Here is a 12,840-nt window from a genome sequence, read left to right as displayed (position 1 = left end):
CTTAACTGCAATTACTTACACAGCACTCAACTGTCCGCTAAATTTCCATGACCATCACAAGCCGAAGCACAATAATCTGGCTGTAGGGTAACTGACCAGTTAAACCCGTTAACTCTACAATAGATCCAACTGATGTTATAAGAGTGACATCTGGGGCTTCCCCAACCGCCTGGGTTTGAATACAGTGATCACAACAAATGTCAAAAATTTCAAATGGCACATTGTGAAACTTTAAATGCTACTTATGTCACTAAATTACTTTTGCTTTTTCATTTTTTATTTCACATAGTTCATCGTTTAATGCTAATTAAGTTTGACATTATTAGTTTAATGCATTTCAGAAATAAATTAAGAAGAAAGCTGTTACTAAAGAGTGGGAGAGATGTTTCAGAAACACCCATTAAATAGGTCTTCTTAAAATGCTAAAGACTGTCATAGCCAGTGTGTGTGTGTGTATTTGTAAATAAAGGACTTTTTTGGGGGCTTAAGTGGGGAGGACGCCACTTTGGCCCAAGGGCATGATCATTAATGAGAGTAGCCCCAGATGTCAATGTTTTGGGGGAAGTGAGGAGACGCGTGTCCTCCTGTTATACAAAACAATGCGGCATCATTAACATTTGCCACTTAGCAGCAAATACACTGATAAATTGAGCTGTACTGTGAACAACCATTGGGTTACCATCATTAGCTTTTCACCACAGAATTTAGCATTCAACTAATAAAACATGGTAATGTCTATCCCATGCTTTAAATTTACGGTTAAAACACCCATTACTGACCAAGTTATTTATATAGTGTCAAAGTAAGTGTATTTACAGTGGTTTTTTTTATCTCTACCAACATTATAGCTTTCATTATTGAAGGAAACATGAGATTTAGCACACAAGTTCAGTCATAGATGTTGGTTACATGTTCTGCTTGTAATTATAAGTAAATGTATTGATGTGATCTGGGGTCTGGGCTCTATCCCTGCTAGAAGCTTTAAGTATTTTTTATTTTTTGGTCTACCAGGACACGTTAAAGACTCGTAACTTTTATAACATTGGAATGGACCAATAGAAATGCTCCAAAACTATTTTGAATAAGCTCTTTTTTACATTGACTTCCATTCCAAGTTTTTTTGGGTAGTGATGCTATGCTAAGTTGATGTTTATAGCTCCTGAAAATTCAATAACTTGTGTTTTTTGGCTGTTTTACTGTAAAATAATAAACACACTGTGGACTGATAAATAAGAACGCTCAATGGAAGTCAGAGACAGAATGACACCATAATGAAAAGAGGCCGTGTCACCAGATGAGCGTGTGCGCGACCTCTCGCGCGTTCCCTGAAGTGGCCGGTGGTCCGCAGGGACGTTTGTAACAAGAACTCCATGACACAGCATATTACAACGTAAACAACATCCTATTCGTTAGGACGAGCAACTGGAGAAGTGAACAGGGCTTCTCAATACCCCCTAAAGAGTTTCAGATAGCTTATTGATCCACTAATTTAGTAGACTTCTGTGGTTGGGGCAGTGCATGGTGCTTAAGGAAATTGAATGGGGGTTAAGGGACAACAAGGAATCTTTAGGAACAGTACGTGAAAGAAAGGGCGATAGTGTGCGTGAGAAAGAGAGAGAGCGAGAGAGTGTGAGAGAGTGCAAGAGAGGACATAAGTGTGTTTATGTTAGTTTGTGGACCCACTCCTACGAGCCAACACACATACTTACACAGACGCGGTTGATGGATATGAACAATTGATGAGTGTGCTGTGCCAACGGAACCGTTCCATCAGCCGGCACATCAACTTTCAAGTGCAGCCCTGATGCTACAGCTCAGCAGCAGACAGTCACAGAGTCCCATACTCTGGTATATTTGTGGCCAACGTGTAATCTAGAGGCTCCAGTGGGCTCGCAGGCTGTATTCTGAGCCATCACACTACTGCTGTCCGCTGGCCATTTAAAGCAGAGTGACAGAAAAGACCAAATCAATGATCCAAACACGGGGGGTGCTGAAACCCAAGACTAATGGGGAAGAAATTAGAGTGACCAGGGTGTGTGTGTGTGTGCGGAAGCAGCAGGGCAGACAAAGATGAAACATATCTGGGTGCAGACAGAAAGGAGCTCCACTTCTAGGGGGGAGGGGCGAGAAAAAAAAAACATCCACTTGTCCGTTGGTAATGGAAATCTATTGATGGGGTCCGATCACTAAGTGAGTATTTTAGAATATTACACCACCTCAGGTAGCAGAGCAAAGTCTCTGGTGAGCGATTTGTGTGGCTAGTCTCACTCTAAGCCAGAGATTTTGTGTTGGTGTTTGTCCAGCTCACACACACACACACACACACACACTCTCTCTCTCTCTCCTCTCATTATTCCCCCCTTTCATACTCTCTGTTCTCTGACCTTTCAATCCATGTCCTCTCACCCCTCACTTCCTCCATCTCCTTCCCTCTTGGCCCTGCTAATTGATCAATAGTCTGCTTTTAGTAGCTCATTATCGCTTACATTAATACAGTGTGTGAGTGAGTCTCTGTGTGTGTGTGTGTGCTTGTGTGTGTGAGAGAGAGAGTAAGAGAGTGCGTGAGAGAGAATGATGAGGGATCTAACTGTAGCTCCTTAATTGAAACAATGAACAAGGCCATAAACTGGTTTATGTACAGAAGCTCACAACAAACTGCACCCGTCCAAATCTTTAATAGCTCCTACAATAAAGAGCTGTAATAAAGAGCCTGTTGAAATAAAGAGCTGCCTCTACGATCACAAAGTACACAGTTAACCACACGGTGAACAATGAATCACAGAGTGAACAGTGAACTATACAGTGAAGAGTAACCACACAGTGAACAGTGAACCCACAGTGAACTATAGAGTGAAGAGTACCATGTAGTGAACAGAGAACCCACAGTGAACAGTGAACTACACAGTAAACAGTAAACTACAGTGAACAGTAAACTATACAGTAAAGCGTAAACCACACAGTGAATATACAGTGAACACTGAACTCCACAGCGAACTACACAATAAACAGTAAACTACACAGTGAACAGTAAACTATACATTGAAATGTAAACCACACAGTGAACAATGAACTTTGAACCCCACAGTGAACCCATCAGTAAACAGTGAACCCCATAGTGAACAGTGAACTACACAGTGAAGGGTGAACTACACAGTGAAGTGTGAACAACACAGTGAAATGTAAACCACACAGTGAACAGTACAATATACAGTGGACATTGAACCACACAGTTAACCCCACAGTGAACAGTGAAAAACTGAACCCCACAGTGAACCTCACAGTGAACAGTGAACCCCACATTGAACAGTACAATATACAGTGGACACTGAACCACACAGTGAACCCCACAGTGAACACTGAACCCCACAGTGAACCTCACAGTGAACACTGAACCCCACAGTGAACAGTGAACCCCACAGTGAACAGTGAACACTGAGCCCCACAGTGAACAGTGAACGCCACAGTGAACCGTGAACCCCACAGTGAACTACACAATAAACAGTAAACTACACAGTGAACAGTAAACTATACATTGAAATGTAAACCACACAGTGAACAATGAACTTTGAACCCCACAGTGAACCCATCAGTAAACAGTGAACCCCATAGTGAACAGTGAACTACACAGTGAAGTGTGAATAACACAGTGAAATGTAAACCACACAGTGAACAGTACAATATACAGTGGACATTGAACCACACAGTGAACCCCACAGTGAACAGTGAAAAACTGAACCCCACAGTGAACCTCACAGTGAACAGTGAACACTGAACCCCACAGTGAACCTCACAGTGAACAGTGAACCCCACAGTGAACAGTGAACACTGAACCCCACAGTGAACAGTGAACCCCACAGTGAACAGTGAACACTGAACCCCACAGTAAACTACACAGTGAACAGTAACCTATATAGTGAAACGTAAACCACATAGTGAACAATGAGCATTGAACCCCACAGTGAACCCATCAGTAAACAGTGAACCCCATAGTGAACAGTGAACTACACAGTGAAGTGTGAACAACACAGTGAAACGTAAACCACACAGTGAACAGTGAACCCCACAGTGAACAATAAACTACACAATGAAGGGTAAACCACATAGTGAATATTATACTACACAGTAATCACATAAAATTTAAATTAAATTAAACGTTTGAAACCTTGTCTAACGAGGATTTGTCCTCTTGGTATCTGTTCAGATACAGCCAAAATAGCTCTAATATTGACCTGGCCTTCAGGTGTTGGACTGCCTTAGACATCTAATTAATCATTACTATAATTAGTAAATTACAGTGGAACCAACTTTGATTTCCAATGGGTGAAATCTGTTTTGTGAGAAAAAGAAAAAAATGCCACTCTGGGTCTTCTGGAAATCCCAGATAAATCCTTCAATAAGGATCTTTAGCAATTTCCTTCTGCTGGATCTCCAGTGCTGATTCAGTATCAAGCTCAGATCTGCGTGCAGGAATCTCAGTTCTAAACACAGGAACTGAAAACAGAAGAAACAAACAGCATATCATTAGCTTTCACAGCTAAGGACACAGTAGCATGAGGTAACCCACTCTGACACACACAGAGACAGACAGAGCAGAAGACCTGTGGGATGTGGACGTCAGATTGCCGTGGCTTGTACTCCAGTGGGCGCTGATGCAGAAGTGATGGCCAAAGCAAATGTACGAGCAGCAAAGGTGACCTAAATGCTGGAGCAGTGACGGGCAGCAGAAAGAGGCCCTAGAGACGTGGACATCCACCATCTAACACACACACACTGACCCAGAATCAGCTCAAACACAGCTACCACACAGAACTGGGCACGTTTTTACCATCTGCTCACACGAGCACACTGACCTACAATCAGCTCAGATACTCATTTAAACCCAGCACACTGTGTAGCATCTTCAGTCCACCATTTTTGTTGCAGGACATCCTTCCTGCCAGTCAACATAGGACTTTTCAATGAGTCGACTCATTGGAGGGGTTACCACCTGGGTTCAGTCCTTGCTTTGGGTCACTGTCCATGCAGTGGAAGGTGTGTTCTCCCTGTGTCAGTGTGGGTTTCCTCAAGGTGCTCAGATTTCCTTCCACAATCCAAAACATGTATCTACATTTTTGTCGATTTTTAGTTTACTACAGCATTTGAACACAGCAGCTGTTCCTCAACGTGTGTGAAAATTTCATTATAAATGGAGGAATAAACATCCTCAGAAATGACTGGAAATTAAAATGAGTAAATAAAATTAAATCCTTTTACATCGACTTCCATTAACAGTTAAGTGTTTTTTCCACCTCTATAAAGTTACTATTTTAGAGATACATCTGTTTCTTAGGAACAGCACAGTGGCGCAGCAGGTGTTGTGTTCTCCCTGTGTCCGCGTGGGTTTCCTCCGGGTGCTCCGGTTTCCTCCCACGATCCAAAAACACACATCGGTAGGTGGATTGGCGACTCAAAAGTGTCCGTAGGTGTGCGTGAGTGAATGTGTGTGTGTTGCCCTGTGAAGGACTGGCGCCCCCTCCAGGGTGTATTCCTGCCTTGGGCCCAATGATTCCAGGTAGGCTCTGGACCCACTGTGACCCTGAAATGGATAAGGGTTACAGATAATGGATGGATGGATGGATCTGTTTCTTAGGAACAGCACCGTGGCGCAGCAGGTATTGTGTTCTCCCTGTGTCTGCGTGGGTTTCCTCCGGGTGCTCCGGTTTCCTCCCACAGTCCAAAAACACACGTTGGTAGGTGGATTGGCGACTCAAAAGTGTCCGTAGGTGTGAGTGAATGTGTGTGTGTGTGTGTGTTGCCCTGTGAGGGACTGGCGCCCCCTCCAGGGTGTGATCCCGCCTCGTGCCCAATGATTCCATGTAGGCTCTGGACCCACTGCAACCCTAAAATGAATGAATAAATGTGTTTCTTAGGACAGCAATTACACACTGGTAGGTGGATTAGCTGGGAGAATGTGCCCACAGGTGTATGTGGGAGTGATTATGTTAACGTGTGAATCTGCCCTGCACACCAGACCCACAATAATGTGTGCTGTTGATTTAACAAATTCATGAAATCAAGGAGAATCTGAACAAAACATTGTTCTTCAAACTCACTCTCACCTATTACTTTATATAAAAATGATTCTTATAATTCTTATTTGTTTATTATTTTTATCCATCCATCCATTATCTGTAAGCGCTTATCCAGTTCAGGGTCGCGGTGGGTCCAGAGCCTACCTGGAATCATTGGGCGCAAGGCAGGAATACACCCTGGAGTGGGCGCCAGTCCTTCACAGGGCAACACACACACTCACACATTCGGTCACTTTTGAGTCGCCAATCAACTTACCAACGTGGACTGTGGGAGGAAACCGGAGCACCCGGAGGAAACCCACGCAGACACAGGGAGAACACACCACACTCCTCACAGACAGTCACCCAGAGGAAACCCACGCAGACACAGGGAGAACACACCGCACTCCTCACAGACAGTCACCCGGAGGAAACCCACGCAGACACAGGGAGAACACACCACACTCCTCACAGACAGTCACCTGGAGGAAACCCACACAGACACAGGGAGAACACACCACACTCCTCACAGACAGTCACCCGGAGGAAACCCACGCGGACACAGAGAGAACACACCCGGAGCGGGAATCAAACCCACAACCTGCAGGTCCCTGGAGCTGTGTTACTGCGACACTAACTGCTGCGGCACTGTGCTGCCCCTTATTATTTTTATTGTATTTTTTATTCTTATAATTTTTTTTGTATTTACTGTGATAATATATAACTTTATACAGGCACCACACTCACTGAGAAGGCATTAGTTTAAATACATATAATTATCTTAGGAGCCAAAGACTTCTGCACAGTACTGTAGGTTATAATGTGTTCACTCCATCGAAGGATTTTTGATAATTATTGTTTTTTTATTTGCATTAGCAAAAAACTAATGTTTGACCAGGGCTCTGCACACATTTGCATTCTATCCCTGTTCTGTCAGCATTAGCTGTATCACCATGCTGCTCTGGGTTCATGCAGCCCAAAAGCAGAGTCAGTCCTCTGACTGCTCTCATCTCAGTGAAGTAGACACAGACACCATGGAAAGGCAAAAGCTCAGAACCAAACCCATACTCCTGGCCATGAGTGCCGCAGCTTTATAATCGACTGCACCAGGTAAGCATGGTGACAGATTCAGAGCATCCCACTTCACTTCCTTGGCCTCTCCACTTCTGCCTGTCACTTCGCATCAAAGACAGCCCATTCCAGCCCAAAGGCAATCTCTCATTCAGAGCCTTCCTGATCCACAGCAGCCAGGCTCGGAGGCTCCTCTAATGGCGGGGAATAATTGCAGCTCGTCGGCTTGCCGTGGGGGGAGAAATAAATATATAAGATGAATAAATAAAAGCACAAGTGCGTAGCCGGTCTGGACGGAGCATGTTCCATAATGAATATAGATTGAGGGGCTGAAATATTGATGAGGTGTGAGGAGAAGTGGCCCGTTAAATGGTTCTGTTCAGAGTGGAGAGTTAAGACTAAGCCTCTCCCCCTGTGGCAGACCAGGCAACCCGTGATGTCACCAAAGTGCTGCAGACTCGGAACTGAATGTGCTGTACTGAATGCAGACACTTTGTGGAGTGAAAATGTCTATGAAATCAGAATTAACACAGCACTATCCAGACTGGCAGTGGACACGAATGGCCTTTACCTGAACAGGGCGGGATAAAGGTATTCTAGATTCATGTCTGTTATTGAGTAAATGAGTACTCAGTTAGCAATTGAGTTGACAGTGTGGAAAAACCATCAAGTGTGGACAGAGACATGTCTTCTCCAATACATTTGTATACATGTAAGCCAACATGTTGATTATGTTTGAACAAAACAGTCTGTACTCGTAGCATTTGGCTCTGACTGTGTCTGAAACGTCCTAAATGCTCTACTGAGGTCTCAAATGTGATTCAGTTACAGGAGCCTTCTTGGCAAAGCTTTGCTTTCTGAGGCATTGACTCATGAGGCAGCAAAAGCAACAAGGCTTTGAGATGCTACCTTCTGTTTGAGACACAGCGTTTGAAACATAAGCACCACAATGTGAGCTCATTGCCAAGGATGTGTTGTTAAAGATGTGTTTCGGTATCCACTATTGTCCCAATACGTTGTAGCTGACGTATATTCATATAACACCAAACCCATTCATGCATCATAAATGAAGAACTTGTTCATAAATTTGCTCCTGGGTGTGCTGCTAATCGTTTGTGAAACATGGGGATTTTCACCCAGAACCATGAAAGAACAGCCAATTTACTTTCTTTTTTTCCTTTCTGCCTCCCGTATTTAATATTCGAATATTGTTATTAACAGGAAAACTAATAGCTGGATAGCTGAGAAATAAAATTTACAAGGTTCATTTTGCTTTTTTAAAGACATAGTAGAGCATGGTCTATATTTCCAACATAGACGTTGTCTCTCTCCTTTCTTTCAGTTACAAATATATTTCATTTCAGTTCCATTCACGCAACGCCTCTGCACCCATGCCTAAAATAAACATGCACTTTAGTATCCTTCAGTTCGTCTGTGTAGTATAGCACAGTGATTTCGTGTGCACTACACTAAAGTGCAGGTTTATTTTAGGCCCCGATACAAAGAACTAAAGTGTAAAGGACTGAAATTAACTGTAGCAATTTCAAGTATGTCCTTCTTTATATAACATTTTACCTAAAATATAAAGTTAGAAAGCTATTACAAATCGTAAAATGTAAACAATCGATCAAACAAAACAATGAAATGAATTTAAACTTAAATATGATTGTAAATATTGAAATAAAATAAATTTGTTCTTTTTGTGTGTGTGGGGGGGTGGAGGTGGGGGGGTGTAGCAGGAAGTGTCGCAGTCACACAGCTCCAGGGACCTGGAGGTTGTGGGTTCGATTCCCGCTCCGGGTGACTGTCTGTGAGGAGATGGTGTGTTCTCCCCGTGTCTGCGTGGGTTTCCTCCGGGTGACTGTCTGTGAGGAGATGGTGTGTTCTCCCCGTGTCCGCGTGGGTTTCCTCCGGGTGCTCCGGTTTCCTCCCACAGTCCAAAAACACACGTTGCAGGTGGATTGCTGACTAAAAAGTGTCCGTAGGTGTGAGTGAATGTGTGTGTTACCCCGGGAAAGGCCTGGCGCCCCCTCCAGGGTGTGTTTTTATTCGACATCTTCTTGAACAAATGTAATGTTCCATCTTAAATGGAGAATTTACAAGGCTGTAGACGGCATCTTCAACACTGACCTGCCACCTTAAATGGGCAAATATATGAGACTAGTTAGAAAACATTAGCTTCTTATTGTTGTTTACATACACACACACACACACTTAGACAGACACACACACACACACACACACACCTACAATATGTGAGTTTGAGCAGTATTTGATAACACACATATTTCAACAACGACTGTACAAACCGATTTGAGTCCCATAAAGTGCTATTTTGTGTTTTTGTTTGTCCTGTGGCACAGTGTGCATGTGTGTGTGTGTTAATGTATTTATGCACTAAACAATGCTTGAGTGAGTGAGCGACTGAAGAGAAAGTGTAAAGTAAAGAAGAGTTGGGCGTGTTTGAATTCAAAGACTCGGAGGAAATGCCTGTAGCAAGTGCAGTCTTTTAACAAGAACAACAACAGAAAATGGACAGATTTATTGGAGAGGTTTGAGGGCTTTTAGCCATGCATTATTCAGCGCAATCAGTTGACCAAAATATACAATAGAGATTATGGCTATCCCAGTGCGTCTCAGTCCTAACTATAGAGCCATAACACCACAATCTCTCTTTCTCTCACTGAATTAGTAATGCACTCCATTACCACACGCACAGTGGGCATATCCTTAAACACCTTTGGAGGCACAAACGCACTCCCCCGGATCGTTTGGAGGACACAATACCAGTGAGAGAGAGAGAGAGAGAGAGAGAGTGTGCATGTGTGTGTGTTAAATATTTAGCGACATACGCTACCTGTCCAAAGGTTTGCTGACAACTGTTCATCCAACATTTACTCTGAAATCAAAAGAACTCATAGTGAGTTACATTGAGTGTCTTCATTTTGAGAAGGAAGATTTGATTGCATGCAGCCACAAGAGCATGAGCACGGATGGTTAGTTCTGGGTCACATACAACACTCTAGCTCCTCTCAAATGTGTTGAAAGAAGCATCATCTTTCCACACGGCACAGTTCCACTGCTGCACAGATCAAAGGTGAGGGCAGTATACCCATCTTGGCTTAGGAAGTGGTCACTTACTGATCATGTATGGCTGTCTGGGAGTACCACAGTCTATTACCGATGCCTTCCTATGGGTGATATGTGTAAGCGGTGTGGGCAGTTGAATTGTCAGCAATGGGAGCATCTTAAAGTCGTTGAAGGGGTGTCTGAATACTTCTGGACATAAAATGTCTGTAGGTGGCACACAGTGTACTATCTTGTACAAAGAAAGAGATGGAGAGGGGAAGGATAGTGTGTGTGTGTGTGTGTGTGTTGGTCTGTATGCCATCAGAAGGCTTTCATGGAGCAGCGTTTGTGTTGCATTTTGCATGACTTGAGGGCTTACTGCTTTGGCCTGTCTTTTCCTCTCTCATCAGGGGCCTGCTCACTGGGCCTGCTGCATCCTCTCTCTTAGAGAGAGACAGAGAGAGAGAGAGAGAGAGAGAGAGAGAGAGAGAGACTGTGCAAGCCACAGAGAGTGTGAAATCATCCAGCAGAGACTCTCCTCTGTCCTGTAGGGAGGCATGAGTGTTGGAACACCCCTGCGCTGTATGCAGTAAGTGTTGTTAATACGGCTATATCACAGTTTATGGTATTTTCATAATACACAATGTGTTGCAATGTTTTTCTGAGGCTTGCAAAGGGGTGGAAATGCACCAGAAGAGAACAATTTACTGTATTCTATGTATTCTCTATTTTAATAAATAGCCTCCTTCTGAAGAGGGAGATTCCACTTGTGACACAGAAATACACTCTAATATTTTTACATGTGAAAAACCCAATAGAACTGGCTTGTAACTTTCTCACTTGCTCACTCACTCACTCAGGAACATACTCACTCACATATACACTCACCCATATTTATTGATTGCTCCACAAGGGGGTGCTACTCGGAACTTCAAACACGCCGTGTGAACTTGTTAATACTGTGATGTCACTGGAGGCAGGAAAACGAGACTGAGCCACATACAAGCAAGTTCTATTAACTTTACAAGGGCACTAAACAGACAAGTGAACCAGCATCAATCTGGGCTTATGTGTAGATAGATTCATGAGGTACTATACATTCGAAGACTGCCTTCTTTGGGACGGTGGACCCCGCCCCCCAAAACACATAAGCACACAGTCTCAAAATTAAAAACTCTAAAAGTACCCCTTAAACAACTGGAAGAGTGCTTGCAGAGCATGGGGGGAGGTCTCACACAAGCTCCAATGGCCGGTGTCATATTAACTTGAAAACTGTGTGAGATTTTGTGACTATTGAGCTGCTAGTGAGCAATGAGGGCCGTCTGATCTGTCTGTTTAAAAATGTCTTCAGAACAGCCAATGTGTTAAATGATGGATAATTTCCCCCATAACACATGTTCAAGTATATACAGGGCACCTCATTAATGTGTTAAAATACTTTAAAATAGGTCATCACTAGGAGTCGTCAATCTTTACGTCTAAAGGACATTTAAAAGAGCACAGAAGTCAGCCAAAAGCGCTATACAATTAAAAATAAAACATAAATATTGCCACGTAGTAAAATTAAAATGGAGATGTAAATACATGAAATATAAAAACATTAGTTGAAGAAATATCACCAATTAGTTAGAACCTGAAATATTTGGTACAGCTCTTGCCTTGGGACCGGAGAGGGGCGGGGGGATGGTAAACTCCTCCAGACTGGTGATGAAACACTGTGAAATCTGTTCTTCTGTCATCAACAAAACACAAAACTTCCCTTCACGCTCTGACACCTGTCTTCAGGAGGGACAGAATGTGGCTCATAAAAACAAAATATTCAGCAGCTTCACACACACTTACACCTCTCTACAAGGTCTTGCCTTACCTTTGGAAAAGTTTTTATTAGTGTCTTGGAGAGAAAGCATTAAATACTAAACAGCACCATAGTCACAGGAGTCAAGTGTGCAATGTGTATGTGTGTGTGTGTGTGTGTGCACACTTAATGCACTTTTAATGAGACTGCCTTCAGTGCCTGGGGCTGAATAGCAGCCAGGCCCATCTCTGCGACTGACAGGGTGCAGAGTGAGCTATGAATTATTGCTCATTAAAGGAACTAATTACTCCCCTCCTCTCTCTGCAACATTTATTGGACGAAGGTGGAATCTCAGGCCGGGCGAATGAAGACATGACACGGTGGATAAAACTAATAAAACAAAGGGGAGTATGAGATGGAAAGAAGTGAGCAAGGAAGTGAATTTGCTAAACTAGCAATGGCACCACTGTTCTGAAGCTTTAGGCCTGTGCCTCGTTGTTCAGCAGATGTCTGTCATATTTCCCAACAACAAACAAAACAAAACAAAAAAACCCCCGCCAGATTGATCCACTATTCATGACATTCCTAAAATCATATGTTTTGCTCCAGTTCTCAGTCATGGCAGAGGGAGGACGCAGCTTGTCCGACCTCTTGTCTGGTAATTTGAGCCAGGAGTTTGGCTGTGTACTGGATAAATATTGGATGTGCTCCTTTAATTGAGCGGTTGATGTAGCATTGCCCACGCGGCTCAGGGGGCTACAAGATGGGAAACGCTCGTTGCTGAAACGTGGCGCTGCACTTCACCTTAAGGAGCCCACGAGGTGTTTTTAAGCCTCCGACGCTGTAAAAGCTTTC

This window comes from Hoplias malabaricus, chromosome 8 (assembly GCF_029633855.1).
Source record: "Hoplias malabaricus isolate fHopMal1 chromosome 8, fHopMal1.hap1, whole genome shotgun sequence".
NCBI lineage: Eukaryota > Metazoa > Chordata > Actinopteri > Characiformes > Erythrinidae > Hoplias > Hoplias malabaricus.
This window is presented reverse-complemented; position numbering follows the sequence as displayed.